The sequence below is a fragment of the Rutidosis leptorrhynchoides genome, chromosome 5 (genome assembly GCF_046630445.1).
Source record: "Rutidosis leptorrhynchoides isolate AG116_Rl617_1_P2 chromosome 5, CSIRO_AGI_Rlap_v1, whole genome shotgun sequence".
NCBI lineage: Eukaryota > Viridiplantae > Streptophyta > Magnoliopsida > Asterales > Asteraceae > Rutidosis > Rutidosis leptorrhynchoides.
The window spans coordinates 252,311,219-252,337,100 of record NC_092337.1 but is presented as its reverse complement, the minus strand read 5'-3'; positions in this window follow the sequence as shown (position 1 = coordinate 252,337,100).

The following is a 25,882-nucleotide window of genomic DNA, read 5'->3' as shown; positions in this document are numbered from 1 at the left end:
AGAGCTTAGGGTCGTATGACATGCTTAACCAACTCAAGGACATGTTCCAATAACAAGCAAAGCCGGAAAGGTTTGACATCGTGAAAGCTCTCGTATCTTGCAAAATGGCAACGAGAAGTAGCGTTAGTGTCCATGTACTACAAATGAAAGGGTACATAGACCGATTGGAGCGCCTTGGTTTTTCCATAAGTCAGGAGCTTGCAACGGATTTTATCCTGAACTCGCTGACTAGTGCATATGAAGGATTCATTATGAACTATAATATGAACAATATGGAGAAAACAATCATGGAGCTCCATGGCCTGTTGAAAACCGCTGAGGCTAACATGGCCAAAGCTAAACCCGCAACTACCATTCTAGCCATTCGTGAAGGTGGGATTAAGGAGAAGAAAAACAAAGCAAAGGGCAAGAACAAGGGCAAGGGTAAGGTTGGCACGTCCAACTTCAAACCTAAACCTAAGGGCATTGCTAACTCTTCTACTTCAAAGATCCTGCAAACCAAGTCTCCTGAAGAAGCAATATGCTTTCATTGTGGGGATAAAGGACATTAGAGGAGCAATTGTACTAAGTACTTGAAGGAACTTAATGAACTACGGGCTAAGGGAGTCGCCGTACCTTCAGGTTTGTTCATGATTGAACTAAACAATACTACTATTTCTAATTCCTGGGTATTGGACACGGGATGTGATACTCACATTTGTACAAATGTGCAGGGACTCACAAGAAGTAGGAAGCTGAAGACCGGGGAGCTTAATCTAATCATGGGGAATAAGAATGTTGCCTCTGTTGACATGATTGGAGAATACAAGCTTTCTTTTGATTCTGGTTTATGTATTGTTTTATCTAATGTTTGCTACAGTGCCGAAATGGCAAGAAACATTATATCTTTTGATGCTTTATTTAATGATGGTTTTAATTTTAGTTTTGATAATGGATCAATACTTGTTCACAAAAATAGGATGTTTTATTTCAAGGCTAGTCCTTGTAAAGGTATCTTAGAAACCACATCAAAGCTAAATGATAGTTCAATCTACAATGTTGATTCACCCAAAGATGTTTTGGATAAAACGTATCTATGGCATTGTCGTTTAGGCCACATAAAGAAGAAACGCATAGCCAAACTCCATTCAGATGGAATTCTAGAATCATTTGATATAATATCGTATGATGAATGCGAATCTTGCTTATCAGGAAAAATGACAAAGGCACCTTTCACAGGAAACTGTGAACGGGCAAAGGATCTGTTGGGGTTGGTACACACTGATGTGTGCGGTCCATTCAGATCACCTACTAGACACCAGGAACGATACTTCGTTACATTTACTGATGACTTCAGTAGATATGGCTATGTTTATTTAATTAAACAAAAGTCTGAAACTTTTGGAGTGTTCAAGGCATACCAAAACGAAGTAGAAAATCAACTGAACAAAAGAATTAAGATTCTCCGATCTGATAGAGGTGGTGAATATCTTAATGATGAATTTCATGATCATCTACGGGGTTGTGGGATAATCTCACAATTAGCTCCTCCTAGAACACCACAATATAATGGTGTGGCTGAAAGGAGAAATCGAACATTACTTGATATGGTTCGATCCATGATGAGCCGCACAATACTTCCAATCAGTTTTTGGGGTTACGCCCTACAAACTGCCGCAAAGATCCTTAACCTCATCCCAACCAAGAAAGTTTCCAAAACAACTTATGAGATATGGCATGGTAAAACTGTGTCTCTCTCATATCTAAGAATCTGGGGTTGTGAGGCTTACGTTCGTCGTGAAGCTCAAGATAAACTTGAACCCAGATCTGAAAAGTGTTTATTTGTTGGTTACCCGACTGATTCTTTTGGATATTTGTTTTACAACCCTACTGAGAACAAAGTCTTTGTGTCTCGAAGGGGAGTCTTCCTTGAAAAGGATCTCATATCGAAAGGAACTAGTGGGAGCAAAATTAACCTTGAAGAAATTCAAGAATCAACCGACATGGAAACCGATATTGGAACCGATTCTCCTCAAGAGGTCGACGAGCCTGCAATTGAAAGAGAAACTGACCTACAGTCACCACCCATACGTAGATCTGATAGAGTGCGTCGAACACCAAAGAAATATAGTTTACACATATTTGAGGGTGATGACGAAAATATAGATTCTGATGAACCTATTACCTATCAGGAAGTGATGACAGGCTCCGAGTCTGCCAAATAGAAGGAGGCTATGGACAACGAGATCCAATCCATGCATGATAATCAAGTCTGGATCTTGATTGATCATATACCAGGTATTAAAACTATTGGGTGTAAATGGGTCTTTAAGAAGAAGACCGATATGGATGGAAATGTACACACATTCAAAGCCAGACTGGTGGCTAAGGGTTTCACGCAACAATATGGTGTAGACTATGATGAAACTTTTTCACCAGTAGCTATGTTGAAATCTATTAGAATACTTCTTGCCATAGCTGCATTTTATGACTATGAGATATGGCAAATGGATGTAAAAACAGCTTTCCTTAATGGTAAACTAACAGAGGATGTGTTTATGACACAACCTGAGGGTTATGTACATCCTAAGTATCCTAATAGTGTGTGCAAGCTTCAAAGGTCTATTTATGGACTTAAACAAGCTTCTCGTACCTGGAATCTTTGCTTTAATGATAAGATCAAAGAATTTGGTTTTCTTAGAGGCGAAGATGAGCCATGTGTCTATGTTAGGTCTAGTGGGAGTGTTGTAGTCTTCCTTGTACTATATGTCGATGACATATTACTCATGGGAAACGATATCCCGACATTGAAAGATGTCAAAGCTTGGCTAGGGAAATATTTCTCCATGAAAGACATAGGAGATGCATCATATATTTTGGAAATAAAGATCTATCGATATAGGTCAAGGAGATTAATTGGGCTAAACCAAAGTGCATATATAGATAAGATACTGAAGAAATTCGGTATGCATAACTCTAAGAAAGGGTGCATTCCTATGAATCCTGGAATGATATTGAGCAAGTCTTAATGTCCTAATTTTAAACTTGGAGTCAGCTACCATGAGTCGGACTCCATATGCTTCAGCTATAGGATCGATCATGTATGCGATGATATGCACTAGGCCTGACGTGTCGTATGCACTAAGCATGACTAGTCATTATCAGGCCAATCCTGGTGAAGCTCATTGGATAGCAGTCAAGAACATTCTAAAGTATCTTAGGAGGACTAAAGAGATGTTCTTGGTCTATGGTGGGAATGACGAGCTGAACATCAAAGGATACTCAGACGCTAGTTTCCAATCAGATAGAGATGATTGCTCTTCACAATCAGGATTTGTATTTATGTTGAAAGGTGGAGCCGTCACATGGAGAAGTGGCAAGCAAAGTACTATTGCTGATTCTACGACAGAAGCCGAGTATATAGCGGTAAATGAAGCTGCTAAAGAGGCCAAGTGGATAAAGAAATTCATCGGGGATCTAGGAGTGGTTCCTACAATCTATGATCCTGTTGAGATTTTCTGCGACAATGTGAGTGCGGTTGTCTTGGCTCAAGAACCGAGGTCACAAAAGCGCACACGACATATACTCAGAAAGTACCATTACATCCGTCAACTTGTAGCAGAAAATGACATATTATTAAGTAGAGTAGACACGACTAAGAACTTGGCTGATCCTTTCACCAAGCCTTTGCCACAGACTAAGCATGATGCTCATAGCATGTCTATTGGCATTCGTGTCATTGATGATAAAGTTTGATTGTATTTATTATGTTAAGTTTGAATCTTTAAACATTGGGCAATAATATATGTTGCAATTGATCTGATGATTAATATATTGAGATTATATTATACGCACGATGCGATCATTTCATTGTATATTGCCATGTTTCATTTTGCATGTTTTAACTTCCAATGAATATTATTTCATAAACTTCCACAGTCGGTCATTCTCTAAGGAAGAGAGAATTGAATTAAGGCTGCTATGAAGTGTAGTAATATAGGCTTATATAAAACTACATTCATGAGGAACTTGATAGTTGATTCAAGGTTCTGGAATGACCACACTTAGATGCTACTTCATGGTTTTAAGTCACAAGTAAGCTCTAAGATGGCAATATCATTTATCCTAGAGTGGATATGTATGAGGAATCCTGACACAAACTATATTCTACTTTTACCTGTATTTAATGCTGTGCGTAAATGCCAGTCATAAGGGTGCAGATCAGGTACAATATGGGATGTGGTGGATGTCTATACAGTTGAAGCAATTTGTTCATTCTTCTCATAGCAAGTTGAAGCGATATCTCTGGGCCCCTCGTTGTTTTGTGCTGCATTAAATGCATGGCCATGCTATGACTGAATTGATGCAATAACAGTCTATTTGATCGCCACAAATCTCTATCGGGAAATATAATCTTGAACGATGATGATTGACACTTAACCATGTCACACGTTCATAAAGATATCTAGAACAAAAGGATAATTGATATAAATCAAAATATAGGAGTGTAACGTAGCAGACTAGTTGTTACACATGGTGTGTCTTTAAGACTAGCCAATATTATTAATGTCAGTGCAAGTGGGATTCTGTTGGAAATATGTTCTCGGGTTGGCTATGGTTCGACCGTGGTTTGACCGTGGTACGTATATTCCGAATATATGCCCATGACATTAAATAATAAAAGTCCATTTATCCTATTCGGTCACACACAAAGGCCAATCGTAAATTGTTTGATATAACTTCTAATCAAAAATTAATTTATTAATCATTAATTAATGGTTTAATAAATTAAGTAAGTTTTTTTTATGTGTGTACATATACTTACAAATCTAAATATGTAGAGATTTGATTAGATTTTGCAAATCATATTTTATATAATATATAAGATTTGATTTGATATAAATAAGATTTGATTTGATTTGTAAATCTTATTTTATATAAAGATTTGATTTTGCAAATCTTTCCAAATCTTTATATTTGTATTATATGTATTATTGTATCAATTTTAATTCTATATAATACCAAATCTTGGTATTGAAAAGATATAGAAACTTGAGATACAAAAACACACATACAAAATGATATTTCTCTTTCTCTTTTTCAAGTAACCAAAATACTTGAGATCTATAATTGGGTTCGGTTTTGGTGGAAATAAGGAAAAAGAAAAGATCCGTTAAGTAGAAGGTATAGATTGAAACAAGGTTGGAACTTTGGGTGTCTACCGTTTAGAGGAACTCTTCTTTAGGTTTTTCAGATTCGATCTTCAAAAGGCTACAAAGGTTGTATTCTAATCTTCTCTTGTTTAATTTCGTTAATTTTGTTTTGTTTGCTAAAGTTTTGTACAATGATCCGTGGAAGAGTATGATTTTGTAAAGTTTTAAAAAATGCTGCCGCTCGCTTTGAATTTGTATCATACTCCAACACCATTATGAAGATTCCAAGTCCTTAAGCCAAATTTCAAAATTTTTGCAAAAGAAACCCTTTTTGAAAGAGTATTTTTGATAATCTAAAACGTTCGTCAATAAAAATAAGGCTTAAGTAAGGGGGAATCTTGTTAGATTGAGACCTCTAATGGAGCATTGTATGACTAAGGCATTATCAACCTAAATTGATTATGGTGAGGCACCCCAAATAAGACCAGCATTCATCTTTAATGTTTCACTATTTTTCGTTGAGAGTGCCGATGTCTGTGCTCAGAATCAAAACTTTCTTTAGATCTACATCTCCAAGCAGCAAAACGCGATTCGGTTGTAATCAAAATAGCTAGCCATTTGTCAAACATAAAGCTTCCGCACCTCTACTACTTCTACTCCACCACCACATCCACATCACTATTTCTAAAAAAAAATTCATAAAATGAGATTCCTTCCGAAAACCCGATGTTATAAACCTCTCAAGTATCATGGCAAAGGTCTTGAAAAAGTTTACCGGCAAAAAGTTTCTCGAGATGAAGTCTCAAAAAAAAATGATTTTCAAGTTCTGAAAAAAGGAGCAGAACTATATAAAGAGAAATGCCGAAGAGAACTCGACCAAAAATGATTATCAATTGAAGAAAAGTTCCAAAGTGCTTCTCAAAATACTTCAGCACTCATATCTATTAGAATAAAAGTCTGTATAAAGACCACATTACCCTTTCATCTCACCCCTCAAAACAACTTCGCTACCACTCCAAAATTCCTTTCCCATCATTGACAAATGACCTATAAAGCTGAGATTACTACCGTTCTCGCATTAGCAGCAAGGATTTGATTCTTTATCAAGCCTATGAAGATGGTACAGCATGACTGGCTATGAGTGTATTCATTTCTTAGAACTATAGGGAACCCTAAACACTTGAGTGATTTGAGTGACCCGTGAAAGCTAGCCTATGCCATGTAACCTCCTCCCATGCTTGCAGAAATAACTTCAATCCTAACATAGATAACTCATCTTATCTTTTGCTCTTATAATAAAAGCAAACCGCTTAGGCTATTAGAAAAGAAACATCGAAAAGATTCTTAAGAATGAGAGTTTGCTTAAGGACAAGCAAAGTCTAAGTGTGGGATATTTGATATCGGCTAAAAAGCAACGTTTTCACCCCGGTATTAAGGACCAAAAACAACAAAGATTCGACCTTTATTAGAAAAATACCCACTTTGTCGGTTAGAATTGAAGAACAAGTAATTACAAAGGCGGTGCAAAAAGAATCAAGAGAATTGGAGCTAAAACAAAGATTCTAGAGCGAAAACGGTGAAAGACAAGAAATCAAGTTACGATCCAGTGAATCAAGGCTGACCATCATCAAAAACGGCATGCCATACGGTCTGCTAGTATGGAAACGGTCTGCCAAATACGGGCCACCAAACGGCCTGCCAAACGGCCAGCCAGCCATATTTTGGCAAATTCCTAGTCTATTTAAAGGGGCTTTGTCATTCATTCCAACACACACTTCAAATCACTTCTTTCTCTCTCTTGTACAATATTAGTCATACTCTCAAGGCCTTCAACTCCGTGTGGGAAACTTAGTATCCGGAGAAGAACGCTGAAGATTGTATTAGGAGCGGTCTGGAGTCTTGAAGTTGTCACTTTTGTATTCGGAACTCGTTTAATCTACTGGTACTTCTATCATTTATCTTATATAATGTTTTATGATATTGTTGCCATGATTAGCGAGTAGTTATCTTTAGTGTATGCTATGATGTAAGCAGTTATAATGCCGAAATAATATTATGGTCTGTGTATGCTGTTGAAATGCTTTCCGATTATGCTTTAAACTCAATCGGTTTTCCAACTAATAGAACGTAGTTATAGGCTCTGTTATTAGGAAGTCGCGAACCCCGATTCAGAGTACACTATCTGTGTCACCCTTTGGTAAGAGAAGTCTATCGGATACAACGTATGATCGATCGAGGCACACCGGTTGTAGTAAGTCTATCGAGCTTTGGATTCCGACTGAGGACTCTTACGTAGTGAAACATCTGACTAGACCCTTAGTACATTGTCGGTCCTAGACCATGCTAGTGTAGTCACCAAGCATACAAACTTCGTACGTGCACGCTGAAGCAAAGCGGTTGTTGTAAGATGTACCTCTGCTAAGTAAGGCCATGGAATCCGGTTAGCGTTGACCAGTACACTGCACCATAACGCGGTCTCAAGCATTGCACCCCGCTTGAGGGATTCTTAGTTAAATAAGGAACTGTTTGTTTAGACACATAAAGGATTGGACCGTTAGGATAACCGAACGTGTTCATGGAAGTCAGCTTGACTTGGCCATGGTGTTCTTTATGGTTGAACTCTTTTTAAGGGCCTAACTACCTTTTACCAATCATTAACGAAAGCATTGCAACACATCACGTCTCTCGGATATGGTAAACCATGTATTCTATTATGCTTAAGAAAGTTTAGACCATTTCGGAATGTTAATACGTCACCCAACTAAGTCGCTCAATTGGATGAGCCGTCTGAACGTGTATGCATGTAGTCAGACTACACGGGCGTCGGGGGTAAGGGACGTTGCTGTCTATTCAGAATCTTCAAGCCTAACGCAGTACCCAGTGACATGTCTTATGACAGGGGCGTTTAGGACCAGTGTAATGAATACATGACCTCTGCCTATTCATGAGCTAGCATTCCATAATCTCGGCAGAATAAATGATGAAGTTATAGTATGCACTCACTTTAACCTTATCTGAATTACGAATTTTATCGCATTTACTTTATCTGTCTTATAAATTAGAAAACCCAAAATAAATATTCACTACTCCCTAACTATCTTAGGCTTAAATATAGGTTCGATTCTACTGATATCTCAAAAATATGACACTAGGTCATACTTCCCTTACTTATAAGGAGTAGTAAGATTTAGGCCCCGCTAAAAATAAATTTGAAACAGAACCTTCCTCCCACGAGTGGCTGACCCTGGCGAGCCGCGGCCTGACGACACCGCGCGAATAAAAACCACCGTTTCGGCCATATCACACTATCATACATTTTGTTATAGCATGTGGTGTGTAAGGAAGCCTTAGCTAGACTTTACTCTCCGTTGGAGATAATTTGTAGCGAGCAGTCAGCTTACGATTATCGTTTCGGGTTCACTCGGTAGAGTGTATGATTAGTGTGTCGTGCCTTGGCTCTATTTTGCGAGTCTTTTTTGCGTAGGCATTTGGGTCGGTATTGGGTCGTTAAGCTCGCTCGAGTGAGACCCGTAGGACATTGGGTGTGATAGTGTCCTAGTGAGTGGAATAATTATACATGTATGTATATAGTGTATTTATTTATGTGATATGGCATGATCCACAAATCCGGTAGTGCCATAGTATGTGCGAGTGTGCTATGATGTGAACCACGAAGTCGGAAGCATCATGGTATGTGTGTTGTAGTGCGAACCACGGAGCCGGTAGCACTATAGTATGAGTTGTTAAGGTGTGAACCATGGAGCCGGTAACGCCTTAGCGTGAGTATGACTCAAGTTGTGATGTGAACCACGGATCCGGTAGCATCATGACAAATGCGTATGGTGTGAACCACAGAGCCGGTAGCACCATGACGTGAGTATGGATAACCATATGGTGTGTGTGTGTGTGTGTATGATAGGTGGGTGTGATCGATTTTTTGGTTACTTTGCGGGAAGTGCGAACGACCACTTTCGGGGTTAGTGCTACAAGGCGTATGTACACTCTCGGTTATTGTGCGAGTATCAGTGGTCATTGTGTGAGTAACATTCCCTTGTGTGCGTGTGTTATTGGGTTAGTGTGTATCGGGTGTTTTATCACCATGTGAGGGTACGTGACGTGTGATCGTCTTATCTAGAGTGTTGTGTTTTGATGCTCGTTGTGAGTGAGGTGGCGAGTGACATCTTGGCGTAAGGATTCGCTCTTCGTTGGCCACTTGATGTAGTGTGGTGAGTGATTTCGTGAGATTTCACTCTTCGTTGACCTCGATTGCGATTTGATGTGTGTGTGGCGAGTGTTGTTCACTCTTCGTCGGCCACTTTTGCGTGTGAGTTATGTGGTGAGTGTTTTTCACTCTTTGTCGACCACTTTTCGTGTGTGTATGCATGGTAGTGCCATTTTAAAAGGCGCTTTTGTCGGCCACGTACGTGTGCGAGTAGAGTCATGGCCGTTGACTAGAATTGATGTGGAAGGTAACCATGTTAATGGTTATGACGAAGCTGGAAGGGTGTAAGTCTTGGTGTTCCCAAGCATCTCCTTAGTAATGAGTAGAAGATTACTAGGCTAGCTGTGCGGCCTATGTGGAATGTGACTAGGGGGTGTCGCTGGGAAAGTTGTGGGCGTTGAGCCGGAAGGTTAGTGGGATTTGTGTGACTTCGAGTAGTCAGGTGTCGTATAACATCGGGAGTAGACCCCATAAGGGTCGAGTTCTTGAGACTTGGTTGTAGTGAAGGAAATTACATAACACTGCATCAGGTGCCTCCTTATACCTGCTGGTGTAATGTTTGTCTCCGATAGTGTGATTACCTTGTACTTGGGTACCGGTGAGAAACCCGAAGATACAACTGTGATTGGTTGCGGTGTTTAGCGGGCGTTAATGATTTGACTGAATTGGAATGTCGAGGTTCGAGAACCTTGTTGTAACTCCGCAGAGGATTAGTGCGTATGACCAACGTTGAGATCGGTCATGTGTATTGTGGAATGTTGAAATTCTACGAGATGTTATCATCTTGGCGATAATAGTATGGGGTTAAGACCCTAAGTGGGGGAGTATGTACCCGGAGGGTACGATGTTGCCTCAGTGTGGTAGGTGTGTTCGAGTGATTTATCGAAAGTCGTCATGTTTGGTGAGCGAACTAGGGACATATAGTGTTGATTTTGATTGTCTCGTGTGGAGACATGTTGATGTTGATCGCGTTTGAGAGTGAGTTCTCTAGAGTATTGAGAACTTGTACGTACGAAAGTGACGAGACTATCTTTTAATGGACGGTCAAAGTAAAAGTTTACTTGGGAATGGTGGACGAGTGATGAGTTGAGAAAGATTGTATGTCAGTCGGAGTTGCCGAAGAGCTTGCGAGAAATCCCATCACCGTGTGCGTGGTGCGGATGACCCAATTGGATTATCGGTTGGCTGTAGAACTCTAAGTCGTGAGTAGGAGTGCGCCAAGAAATCATGCAGTATTGTTGTGTGGTTGGAAAGTTGCATGGAGAAAAAGGGGGATCGATAGGATGTAATGGCGGCATCAAAGGGTCCTAAGTTATGTGAGAATTCGAAGAGTCGAGGAAGATGTACTTCCCTGACTGTTATGGGGCTAAGATCACGAGAATGTGATCCAATTTAAGTGGGGGAGAGTTGTAAGATTCGGATTTCGTTTCAACAGAAATGCGCGCCGCGCAAAGGGCCGCTCGCCGCGCAAAACCTGCTGACAGACATGATCGTTATTTTTAATAATTTAGAGGGGCATTTGGGTCTTTTCACTTGAGGGTCGGTTTTGAACCACTAAAATTGATCCAAACTCAGTCTTGGACCTAATTTGACCTACACAAAACACTCCCAACATATTCTAGAGAGAGAGGGTAATTTTAGTGTGAGAAAGCTCCGATCTAGGAGGAAGAAGCTCCGATCTAGTACTTGAAGTATGTCTGTTTAAAGAGTGTTTAAAGAGCAAGAAATAGAGAGAATACTTGGAGTTCTTATGTGTGAGTATTATGAGAGTGAAGGTAAGTTAAATAGCTAATATGAATGAGTAAAAAGTGTGTTAAAAGTCATGGTTCATGCATATGGTTAAGAGACTTTATCAAAATTTGGAATATAGCATAATAATGCAAACTAGAAGTTAAATGTTGGTTCCCACAAGTCTCCATCATGTTTATCCTTGTCTTGTGACTCATAGGGCTGCTAAGGAGGCTATAATTGGTATTTAATATTGGTATATACTCATAGTATTTAAGTATGGAAGCTGGGTATGATACGGGTGTAAATACCGAATGAATACGAATAGAATTCTTTATGGAATTGAATGAGATTATGAGTATAGCTATCTTTGTTGAGTATAAGTATGTTAATATATATGTTTAAGTCCTTCAAAAGTGTATTAATACATATTAATACAATACATATACATACATTTTAATTCTAAAGTTATTACAACGTTAATCGTTATATATATATATATGTATATAATCTTGAAGTCTTTAAGTTAGTAATCTCATTTTATGTATATAACCAATTGTTATTATTTATAATGAGATACTTAAATATCATTTTATCAAATCATATATATATATATATATATATATATATATATATATATATATGTATATATATATATATATATGTATATATATATATATATATATATATATATATATATATATATATATATATATATATATATATATATATATATATATGTATATATATATATATATGTATATATATATATATATATATATATCCATATATACATCATTATATAATTATTTCGAGTTATGACGTTCGTGAATCGTCAGACAAACTGGGTGGCAAAACGTTTGTATAAAATTCATTTCAAATAACCAAATCTTAATGAGTTTGATTGCTTAACATATTGGAAACATTAATTATGTAAATATTAATCTTCTATATATTAGTGGAAAAATTCGGGTCGTTACAGTTTTGGGTCCATGTGGCACGTTTGTGCGGGTCTTCAAAATTTTCTAGTAATAAATTAATATATATCAAAAGTAGTCTGTTCTTAAATATAAAAAAATTTGGCGTAGAAATATCATTGAATTTAATTAATGGTTGTTAAGTATTTAACGGAAAAACTCGGGTTATTACAGCCTGGTCATGTATACTATACATATGAGAGTTGGAAAGTACGCCTTTTTCACCATGGACGCAATTGAAATCTAGCAACCCAACCATCGAAGTTTGAAACTTTTTCTACTACTTTCGAAAGATGTGATGATTCTGATTAAAGCGTAATAAAAGAATCCAAGGGTGGGCGAGGGAGAATCTATTAGAAGATAGTCTTTTATTCCCACTTTTTGCTTGAGGACAAGCAAAGCTGAGTGTGGGGTATTTGATATCGGTCAAAAAGTCACGTTTTTACCCTCGATATTAAGCCCTAAATTGATATCGGCTAAAACATCACATTTTTACCTTGATACTAGGGCCTAAAAATAATAAAGTTCCAATATTTATCGGCAAAATAATCACTTTATAGGCAGATTTTGTAGATTTAGTAATTACGAAGATGATGCAAAAAGAATCAAGAGAATCGGAGCTAAAATGAAGATTGTAGAGCGAAAACGGTGAAAGACAAGTTACGACCCCAGAAACCAAGTTACGATCCAAGGAACAAGCAAAACCATCTAAGAAAAATAGCAAACCAGGCAGCCCTACGGCCTGCTATACGGCCTGCCACACTGCCTGCCACATCACACACGGTCTGCCATGCAAACAGGCCAAGAAATCGGCTTGCCTGATCAAACGGCCTGGCCATACGGCCTGCCCGCCATATGCCAGCAAAATTTCCACTATTTAAAGAGAACTTGTCATCCATTTCTCACACACCTCTTCACACTCTCTCACTACAATACACTTTCTCTCACTAGAAACTTTCAAGGCCTTCTCACCTCCGTGCGGGAAATTAAGTACCCGGAGGCGAACGCCGAAGATTGTACTAGGAGCGGTCTAGAAGATGTCAGCACTTGTAATGGTACAGATCTCGTCTGTAAATGGTGAACGCCTTCCTTAATCTAATAAAGTTACTTTGTTACTTTATGTTGCTTTCATCTTGCATGCTTGTCTATCCATCATAAATGTTTATTATATGTTGAATATCTTATCTGAAACTTATGATATTGTTATGCTGAAACCTTGACGGTTTAGAAGTTTAATTTACGAACCACACTTTCCATTTAGTTACGTGGCTATAACCTAATTTTAGGACCAGATCAACCCTAGGGTAGAAGGTAAGTAGTTATGTGTGCTTAACGTCACAATAGGGAAATAGTACCTACATACAGTTATTCAATTATCCGTTAAAGAAGAGCTGGTCAAATTAGGTTGTGATTAGAGTAGGCAATATAGAGTTCAGTGAACCCTGACTTACTCAAAAGCATGATTTGTGTCAGAAGCAATGTTCTTGAGATGTTGTAAGATGATTCGAGGTTGAGTAAGTGATTGTAAAGGAGAGACCTCTAATCCAATTAACAGTACCTTAGGATACCTAAGATTGCACATCTGTTAATGTTAAGGCATAGCTTAGTATTAGGTGGAGGAATGTTATTGTAGTTAAACCAGCTAGGATTAAGAAAAGCCGTGACTTTCCATTAGGGATATACCACTTTATTCATGTACCTAGGATTCTATCCTTAAGGTAGTTTAAATCCTTTTAGGTTAACGTTGGGAGTAGGGATATTCGTCTTAGCCAGACTCTTCAAATCCTAAACTCTCAGTGACAAATTGATTAGGTTCTTAACACGATTTATTGAGCTTTAGTGTTCATTCTAGGAAGTTAAGCTCTCTTAACAATTCTCCATCAGTATCATATTCTTCATACCTATCCCTTTTTATCTTTATACTTTATATTACCTTAGTTAAGTTCAATCTATCACCACTTGTCGCTAGGGTTAATACGAAGCTATACTTACCACTTACCCATTAAAAGGAAGATAAGTAGGTGAAATATAGCTAGGAAAACCCAACTAAATATAAATAATAAAACCATTACTCCCTTGTAATAACTGATTCTGACGTTTTGCGACCTAACGACATCGCATAAATAAAACCGTCCGTTTTGGCCATATCAAGAGAGGAGTAAGTTTTTGGCGCCGCTGCTGGGGATCGAATTTTCTATTTGTTAAGGTAATCGTTGATTCTGTTGAGATATCTGAGATTCTTGAGTGGTGTCTAAGAAATACAATTATACACAAATTTGGTTGTTGGATTTTCTAAACAGTCTCAATTATATTGGAACAAAAAGGATCCTGCCTCTCCGTTGTCGATCTGGCCACTTGTTTCAAAGATAAATTCATAAGGAACACATATGCTTAATAAACAGAGAGTTTGTCGATATAGGATTTAAATAGCCACTATAGTAAACCCTTTATAAAATCACCAAAAAACAAAATATTAATTATGGTATTAATTTCTGTACATTTCAGTTCAAACTTAACCGATTACGAAGAAAGTGCAAAAGGCAGTTACTCTCCTACAACTTCAGAAACCAAAGAAGTTTTTCTTTATAAAAATAAAATAAGTCTAAACCCTAATGAGTCTCATCAAGAACAACTTCTTGATCTTTGTAGTCCAAGAAGCCGGATAACTTCATCCGACTTAGAGATTTCATTGCTTTTAGATAAGTTTTACTCAAATGAACCAGGATTTAACCCTACTCCTGATCCAAAAGGGAGACTCAGTCTCAATGAACTCCTCATTATGGAAGATGAAATACGGGAAGAATACCCAACAATTTTCAAATATCCAGAATTGATAGAATATATTCCAAAATAGAAATGATGATATGGCCGTAACGGACGGTTTTTATTCGTGCGGTGTCGTCGGGCCGCAGCGAGCCAGGATCAGCCACCCAGGGGGAAGGTACTGTTTTAAATTTATATTTAGCGGGGCCTAAATCATACTACTCCTTAGTATGAGTAAGGGAAGTGTGACCTATAGTCGTATTTTTGAGATATCAGTAGAATTGAACCTATATTTAAGGCTAAGATAGTTAGGAAGGAGTAGTGGTTACTTAATTTTGGGATTTTCTAATTTATAAGATAGATAAAGTAAATACTGTAGTGACCCGAACTTTTCCATGTTTATATATATATTAAATGAAATTGTTATTTACATGATTAAGTGTTTCCAACATGTTAAGCAATCAAACTTGTTAAGACTTGATTAATTGAAATAGGTTTCATATAGACAACTGACCACCCAAGTTGACCGGTGATTCACGAACGTTAAAACTTGTAAAAACTATACGATGATATATATATGGTTATATATATAGTTAACATGATTTTATTATAAGTATGTATCTCATTAGGTATTTTAACAATGAGTTATATACATAAAAATGAGACTATTAATTTAAGAAACTCGAAAACGATATATATAACGATTATCGTTATAACAACGTCTTACTAGGTACATATGAATCATATTAAGATATTGATACACTTGGTTAATTATGTTAAATGATAAGTAAATATATTATTAAGTGTATTAACAATGAAATACATATGTAAAAATAAGACTACTAACTTAATGATTTCGAAACGAGACATATATGTAACGATTATCGTTGTAAAGACATTTAACTGTATATATATCATACTAAGATATATTATATATCATAATATCATGATAATATAACAATTTAACATCTCATTTGTTATAATAAATAATGGGTTAACAACATTCAACAAGATCGTTAACCTAAAGGTTTCAAAACAACGTTTACATGTAACGACTAACGATGACTTAACGACTCAGTTAAAATGTATATACATGTATTGTTTTAATATGTATTCATACACTTTTGAAAGACTTCAAGACACTTATCAAAATACTTCTACTTAACAAAAATGCTTACAATTACATCCTCGTTCAGTTTCATCAACAATTCTACTCGTATGCATCCGTATTCGTACTCGTACAATACACAGCTTTTAGATGTATGTACTATTGGTATATACACTCCAATGATTAGCTCTTAGCAGCCCATGTGAGTCACCTAACACATGTGGGAACCATCATTTGGCAACTAGCATGAAATATCTCATAAAATTACAAAAATATGAGTAATCATTCATGACTTATTTACATGAAAACAAAATTACATATCCTTTATATCTAATCCATACACCAACGACCAAAAACACCTACAAACACTTTCATTCTTCAATTTTCTTCATCTAATTGATCTCTCTCAAGTTCTATCTTCAAGTTCTAAGTGTTCTTCATAAATTCCAAAAGTTCTAGTTTCATAAAATCAAGAATACTTCCAAGATTGCAAGTTTACTTCCAAGTTTTCTAAATCCATTCCGAGTAATCATCCAAGATCAAGAAACCTTTGTTACTTATAGTAGGTTATCTTTCTAATACAATGTAATAATCATATTCAAACTTTAATTCAATTTCTATAACTATAACAATCTTATTTCGAGTGAAAATCTTACTTGAAATTGTTTTCGTGTCATGATTCTGCTTCAAGAACTTTCAAGCCATCCAAGGATCCTTTGAAGCTAGATCTATTTTTCTCATTTCCAGTAGGTTTATCCAAGGAACTTGAGGTAGTAATGATGTTCATAACATCATTCGATTCATACATATAAAGCTATCTTATTCGAAGGTTTAAACTTGTAATCACTAGAACATAGTTTAGTTAATTCTAAACTTGTTCGCAAATAAAAGTTAATCATTCTAACTTGACTTTTAAAATCAACTAAACACATGTTCTATATCTATATGATATGCCAACTTAATGATTTAAAACCTGGAAACACGAAAAACACCGTAAAACCGGATTTACGCCGTCGTAGTAACACCGCGGGCTGTTTTGGGTTAGTTAATTAAAAACTATGATAAACTTTGATTTAAAAGTTGTTATTCTGGGAAAATGATTTTTATTATGAACATGAAACTATATCCAAAAATTATGGTTAAACTCAAAGTGGAAGTATGTTTTCTGAAATGGTCATCTAGACGTCGTTCTTTCGACTGAAATGACTACCTTTACAAAAACGACTTGTAACTTATTTTTCCGACTATAAACCTATACTTTTTCTGTTTATATTCATAAAATAGAGTTCAATATGAAACCATAGCAATTTGATTCACTCAAAACGGATTTAAAATGAAGAAGTTATGGGTAAAACAAGATTGGATAATTTTTCTCATTTTAGCTACGTGAAAATTGGTAACAAATCTATTCCAACCATAACTTAATCAACTTGTATTGTATATTATGTAATCTTGAGATACCATAGACACGTATATAATGTTTCGACCTATCATGTCGACACATCTATATATATTTCGGAACAACCATAGACACTCTATATGTGAATGTTGGAGTTAGCTATACAGGGTTGAGGTTGATTCCAAAATATATATAGTTTGAGTTGTGATCAATACTGAGATACGTATACACTTGGTCGTGGATTGATTCAAGATAATGTTTATCGATTTATTTCTGTACATCTAACTGTGGACAACTAGTTGTAGGTTACTAACGAGGACAACTGACTTAATAAACTTAAAACATCAAAATATATTAAAAGTGTTGTAAATATATTTTGAACATACTTTGATATATATGTATATATTGTTATAGGTTCGTGAATCAACCAGTGGCCAAGTCTTACTTCCCGATGAAGTAAAAATCTGTGAAAGTGAGTTATAGTCTCACTTTTAAAATCTAATATTTTTGGGATGAGAATACATGCAGGTTTTATAAATGATTTACAAAATAGACACAAGTACGTGAAACTACATTCTATGGTTGAATTATCGAAATCGAATATGCCCCTTTTTATTAAGTCTGGTAATCTAAGAATTAGGGAACAGACACCCTAATTGACGCGAATCCTAAAGATAGATCTATTGGGCCTAACAAACCCCATCCAAAGTACCGGATGCTTTAGTACTTCAAAATTTATATCATATCCGAAGGGTGTCCCGGAATGATGGGGATATTCTTATATATGCATCTTGTTAATATCGGTTACCAGGTGTTCACCATATGAATGATTTTTATCTCTATGTATGGGATGTGTATTGAAATATGAAATCTTGTGGTCTATTGTTACGATTTGATATATATAGGTTAAACCTATAACTCACCAACATTTTTTTGACGTTTAAAGCATGTTTATTCTCAGGTGAATACTAAGAGCTTCCGCTGTTGCATACTAAAATAAGGACAAGATTTGGAGTCCATGTTTGTATGATATTGTGTAAAAAATGCATTCAAGAAACTGATTTCGATGTAACATATTTGTATTGTAAACCATTATGTAATGGTCGTGTGTAAACAGGATATTTTAGATTATCATTATTTGATAATCTACGTAAAGCTTTTTAAACCTTTATTTATGAAATAAAGGTTATGGTTTGTTTTAAAAATGAATGCAGTCTTTGAAAAACGTCTCATATAGAGGTCAAAACCTCGCAATGAAATCAATTAATATGGAACGTTTTTAATCAATAAGAACGGGAAATTTCAGTTGGTATCCGAGCGTTGGTCTTAGAGAACCAGAAAATTTGAATTAGTGTGTCTTATCGAGTTTGTTAGGATGCATTAGTGAGTCTGGACTTCGATCGTGTTTTCTTTAAAAATGATTGCTTAACATTTTTGTTGGAAACTATATATTATTAACATGTATATATTATGTGATATATTAATCTCTTAACATGTTTGATATTGTGTGATAGATGTCTACCTCTAGCACAAATCCCATTAACTCACCTAATAATAACGAAGAGTCGAATATATATTGGACTGATTCACAAGTTCCCGAAGAGGAACTGGAAGAAGAATCAGAACCAGAAGAAGAATCAGAACCGGAAGAGGAGGAACCGGAGGAAGAAATAGAACCGGTGGGGGAAATAATAAAATGGTTAAGTAAAAGAAAATCCTCAACCAATCGACCAAGGTTAATTATGGTCAATGGTGTTTCCGCCAAGGAAGCAAAATATTGGGAGGATTACCAATTCTCCGATGAATCGGATTCCGACGAGAATTCTGATGATGTTATAGAAATTACCCCAACTGAATTTAAAAAGAAAAAAGAAAATAATAAGGGAAAGGGCATAAAAATAGAGAAATCTAATTCCAACCCCGATGAACTTTATATGTATCGTCAACCCCCGAAGTCCTTAAGTTATAACAATGACCCGGGAACCTCTAAACCACCAGGTTTTTCTAAACCGTTGTGGAAAACGACAGCTCGTATTAGGGGAACATCATATATCCCTAGAAACTTGGCAAAACGAACCAAAACCGAAGAAGAACAAACGAGTGAGTCGGAATAAGATAGTTGTATTCGTGTAGTGTAATATATGTAATATAGTGTGCTTATGCTTTATGATATATGTAAAAATTTCTTGTATTAATAAGTATTTTTTTTGTTATGAATCTAACTCTTGTCTATTTTACAGTATAAAAACACAAAATGGATAGACAACCCAATATTTTAAGAGACCTACCCGGAGACATGATTGATGAAATCTTGTCTAGAGTCGGTCAGAATTCTTCGGCACAACTATTTACGGCGAAATCAGTTTGTAAGACATTCGAAGAACGTTCCAAGAATTTTCTTGGTTTATAAGAGACTTTCGATGTGTTTACTTTGATGCATATATTGCGGGGAACCCAAATGCTATTTTACCCAATGGGTTAAGAAATTATTTTGACTCAATGTATCCGAATATAGGCCTTCATGATTTAGAAAAAGCGGCTAACATGCAACATAAAGAAGCATGCTATGCTTACGGGTTAGTAATGTTCGCTTCTCACCAAAGTGAGAAAAAGAACATCGGGCTACAACTATTAAACAAAACGTTCCCACAAGTGACGGAGTCGGTAATTGGGGTAAGAAATGAGGTTTTTAGGTTATTACGAGACTGTTGGTCAATACGTAACCCTCGTCCCTTTGACGACGTTACAACACGCTGTCTTATCAACGGCCATAACGGTTATGTTCCACAAGACCAAGGATGGGAAGTAGTCCTAATAAAACCAGAATGCATGACTTGTTTCTGGACGTATGAATTACGTGTCTTTATTACCTTTGCTGAAAGACTTGTGTACTAGCTAGAATTATCTTCACAACTATCTTGTATCAAAGTTATTGTGTGCTATATTTCATGCTTTATGTAAAATAAGCGGTATTGTAAGTTTGTAAAATATTGTATAAAATTTTGAACGCGAAATATTATTATAATCAGTTTTTCATATAGAATTGTAGTAGTTGAATTGTATATTAGCTACTAAGTATGAACTTAACGGGTAGGTACTACCCGAATTTTAACTTATAAAACGCTAATATGAAGAAAAAGCTTTTATAAATGAGTTCATATTATGCTACGAAATACTATTAACTACTCTTAATATTCTGTATGATTAACTTGTTCCATTTGACTATTTTGAAGGAAATGGAATCGACTACTCGACACACCGTGAATATGAATGAAGAGGAATTCCGTACTTTTCTAGCTTCAAACATAGCCGCAGTACAGGCTGCGCTACATACCAACAATAACCTTGGATCTAACAGTACAGGAAATTGTGTAGGATGCACCTACAAAGAATTCACTGCCTGCAAACCTTTGGAATTTGATGGAACCGAAGGACCGATCGGATTGAAACAGTGGACCGAGAAGGTCGAATCGGTGTTTGCCATAAGTAAGTGTACTGAAGAGGACAAAGTGAAGTACGCTACGCATACCTTCACAGGTTTTGCGTTAACATGGTGGAATACCTATCTAGAGCAAGTGGGACAAGATGATGCGTACGCACTACCGTGGTCAGCATTTAAGCACTTGATGAACGAGAAGTACCGTCACAGAACCGAGGTCAATAAGCTCAAGACAGAGCTTAGAGGGTTACGAACCCAAGGATTTGATATTACCACGTACGAAAGACGATTCACAGAATTGTGCCTATTGTGTCCGGGAGCGTTCGAAGATGAGGAAGAGAAGATCGACGCGTTTGTGAAAGGATTACCGAAAAGAATTCAAGAAGATATAAGTTCACACAAGCCCGCCTCCATACAACAGGCATGTAGAATGGCTCACAAACTAGTGAACCAGATTGAGGAAAGAATTAAAGAACATACGGCTGAAGAGGCCAATTTGAAGCAAGTCAAAAGAAAGTGGGAGGAAAACGGTGATAAGAATCACCAATACAACAACAACAGCAATTACAATAATAATCGCAATAATTATCCCAACAATCGCAACATCAATCGCAACTACAATGAACGGCCCAACAACAACAACAACAACAACAACAACAACAACAACAACAACAACAGCAACTACAACAATCATCCCAACAACAATAACAACCGCAACAACAACAACAATCAGAAGCAGCTATGCCAAAGGTGTGAAAAGTATCACTCGGGGTTCTGCACCAAATTTTGCAACAAGTGTAAAAGAAATGGTCATAGCACGGCGAAGTGTGAGGTCTACGGACCAGGGGTTAACAGAACGAAAGGAACAAATGGTGTCGGAACGAGTAATGGCGGAGCAAGTAGTGTCGGAGCAAGTTATGCCAATGTAGTTTGTTATAAATGTGGAAAACCGGGCCACATTATTAGAAATTGCCCGAACCAGGAGAACACGAATGGACAAGGCCGCGGAAGAGTTTTCAATATTAATGCGGCAGAGGCACAGGAAGACCCGGAGCTTGTTACGGGTACGTTTCTTATTGACAATAAACCTGCTTACATTTTATTTGATTCGGGTGCGAATAGAAGCTATTTGAGTAGAGATTTTTGTGCTAAATTAAGTTGTCCATTGACGCCGTTGGATAGTAAATTTTTACTCGAATTAGCAAACGGTAAATTAATTTCAGCAGATAATATATGCCAAAATCGAGAAATTAAACTGGGTAGCGAAATATTTAAGATTGATTTGATACCAGTAGAGTTAGGGAGTTTTGATGTAATAGTTGGCATGGACTGGCTGAAGAAGGTGAAAGCAGAGATCGTATGTTATAAAAATGCAATTCGCATTGTACGAGAAGAAGGAGAACCCTTAATGGTGTACGGAGAAAAGGGCAACATGAAGCTACATCTTATTAGTAATTTGAAGGCACAAAAACTAATAAGAAAAGGTTGCTATGCTATTCTAGCACACGTCGAGAAAGTACAAACTGAAGAAAAGAGCATCAATGATGTTCCCGTCGCAAAAGAATTTCCCGATGTATTTTCGAAAGAATTACCGGGATTACCCTCACATCGATCCGTTGAATTTCAAATAGATCTTGTACCAGGAGCTGCACCAATAGCTCGTGCTCCTTACAGACTCGCACCCAGCGAGATGAAAGAACTGCAAATCCAATTACAAGAACTTTTAGAGTGTGGTTTCATTCGACCAAGCACATCACCATGGGGAGCTCCTGTTTTGTTTGTCAAGAAGAAGGATAGTACATTTAGGTTGTATATTGACTACAGAGAGTTGAACAAACTTACCATCAAAAACTGTTATCCACTGCCGAGAATTGACGACTTATTTGATCAACTACAAGGCTCGTCAGTTTATTCGAAGATCGATTTATGTTCTGGATATCATCAAATGCGAGTAAAGGAGGATGATATTCCAAAAACTGCTTTTAGGACGCGTTATGGTCATTACGAGTTTATGATTATGCCGTTTGGATTGACTAACGCACCAGCTGTGTTCATGGACCTTATGAACCGAGTGTGTGGGCCATATGTTGACAAGTTTGTCATTATTTTCATCGATGACATACTTATTTACTTAAAGAATGATCAAGAGCACGAAGAACATTTGAGAAAAGTGCTAGAAGTATTGAGGAAAGAAAAACTGTACGCTAAGTTTTCAAAGTGTGCATTTTGGTTGGAAGAAGTTCAATTCCTCGGTCACATAGTGAACAAAGAAGGTATCCAGGTGGACCCGGCAAAGATCGAAACCGTTGAAAAGTGGGAAACCCCAAAAACTCCGAAGCATATACGTCAATTTTTAGGACTAGCTGGTTACTACAGAAGGTTCATCCAAGACTTTTCCAGAATAGCAAAACCCTTGACTGCATTAACGCATAAAGGGAAGAAATTTGAATGGAAGAATGAACAAGAGAAAGCGTTCCAGTTATTGAAGAAAAAGCTAACTACGACACCTATATTGTCATTGCCTGAAGGGAATGATGATTTTGTGATTTATTGTGATGCATCAAAGCAAGGTCTCGGTTGTGTATTAATGCAACGAACGAAGGTGATTGCTTATGCGTCTAGACAATGAAGATTCATGAACAAAATTATACGACGCATGATTTGGAATTAGGCGCGGTTGTTTTTTGCATTAAAGACTTGGAGGCACTACTTATATGGGGTCAAAAGTATTATATATACCGACCACAAAAGTCTTCAACACATATTTAATCAGAAACAACTGAATATGAGGCAGCGCAGGTGGATTGAATTGTTGAATGATTACGACTTTGAGATTCGTTACCACCCGGGGAAGGCAAATGTGGTAGCCGACGCCTTGAGCAGAAAGGACAGAGAACCCATTCGAGTAAAATCTATGAATATAATGATTCACACTAACCTTACTACTCAAATAAAGGAGGCGCAACAAGGAGTTTTAAAAGAGGGAAATTTAAAGGATGAAATACCCAAAGGATCGGAGAAGCATCTTAATATTCAGGAAGATGGAACTCGGTATAGGGTTGAAAGGATTTGGGTACCAAAATTTGGAGATATGAGAGAAATGGTACTTAGAGAAGCTCATAAAACCAGATACTCAATACATCCTGGAACGGGGAAGATGTACAAGGATCTCAAGAAACATTTTTGGTGGCCGGGTATGAAAGCCGATATTGCTAAATACGTAGGAGAATGTTTGACGTGTTCTAAGGTCAAAGCTGAGCATTAGAAACCATCAGGTCTAGTTCAACAACCCAAAATCCTGGAATGGAAATGGGAAAACATTACCATGGATTTCATCACTAAATTGCCAAGGACTGCAAGTGGTTTTGATACTATTTGGGTAATAGTTGATCGTCTCACCAAATCAGCACACTTCCTGCCAATAAGAGAAGATGACAAGATGGAGAAGTTAGCACGACTGTATTTGAAGGAAGTCGTCTCCAGACATGGAATACCAATCTCTATTATCAAAACCACTTGCAGTCCTTGGCAATTTATTTTAAGATTCTGGCAGACATTACAGCAAGCATTGGGAACTCGTCTAGACATGAGTACTGCCTATCATCCACAAACTGATGGGCAGAGTGAAAGGACGATACAAACGCTTGAAGACATGCTACGAGCTTGTGTTATTGATTTCGGAAATAATTGGGATCGACATCTACCGTTAGCAGAATTTTCCTACAACAACAGCTACTATTCAAGCATTGAGATGGCGCCGTTTGAAGCACTTTATGGTAGAAAGTGCAGGTCTCCGATTTGTTGGAGTGAATTGGGGGATAGACAGATTACGGGTCCAGAGATAATACAAGAAACTACCGAGAAAATCATCCAAATTATACAAACATTGAAAACCGCCCAGAGTCGACAAAAGAGCTACGCGGACAGTAAAAGAAAAGATATAGAGTTTGAAATTGGAGAAATGGTCATGCTTAAGGTTTCACCTTGGAAAGGCGTTGTTCGATTTGGTAAACGGGGGAAACTAAATCCAAGGTACATTGGACCATTCAAGATTATAGATCGTGTCGGACCAGTAGCTTACCAACTGGAGCTACCTCAACAACTCGCGGCTGTACATAACACTTTCCATGTCTCAAATTTGAAGAAATATTTTGCTAAAGAAGATCTCACTATTTCGTTGGATGAAATCCAAATCAATGAAAAACTTCAATTCATTGAAGAACCCGTCGAAATAATGGATCGTGAGGTTAAGAGACTTAAACAAAACAAGATACCTATTGTTAAGGTTCGATGGAATGCTCGTAGAAGACCCGAGTTCACCTGGGAGCATGAAGATCAGATGAAGAAGAAATACCCGCATTTATTTCCAGAAGATACGTCAACACCTCCAACAGCTTAAAATTTCGGGACGAAATTTATTTAACGGGTAGGTACTGTAGTGACCCGAACTTTTCCATGTTTATATATATATTAAATGAAATTATTATTTACATGATTAAGTGTTTCCAACATGTTAAGCAATCAAAATTGTTAAGACTTGATTAATTGAAATAGGTTTCATATAGACAATTGACCACCCAAGTTGACCGGTGATTCACGAACGTTAAAACTTGTAAAAACTATACGATGACATATATATGGTTATATATATAGTTAACATGATTTTATTATAAGTATGTATCTCATTAGGTATTTTAACAATGAGTTATATACATAAAAATGAGACTATTAATTTAAGAAACTCGAAACCGATATATATAACGATTATCGTTAAAACAACGTCTTACTAGGTACATATGAATCATATTAAGATATTGATACACTTGGTTAATTATGTTAAATGATAAGTAAATATATTATTAAGTGTATTAACAATGAAATACATATGTAAAAATAAGACTACTAACTTAATGATTTCGAAACGAGACATATATGTAACGATTATCGTTGTAACGACATTTAACTGTATATATATCATACTAAGATATATTATATATCATAATATCATGATAATATAACAATTTAACATCTCATTTGTTATAATAAACAATGGGTTAACAACATTCAACAAGATCGTTAACCTAAAGGTTTCAAAACAACGTTTACATGTAATG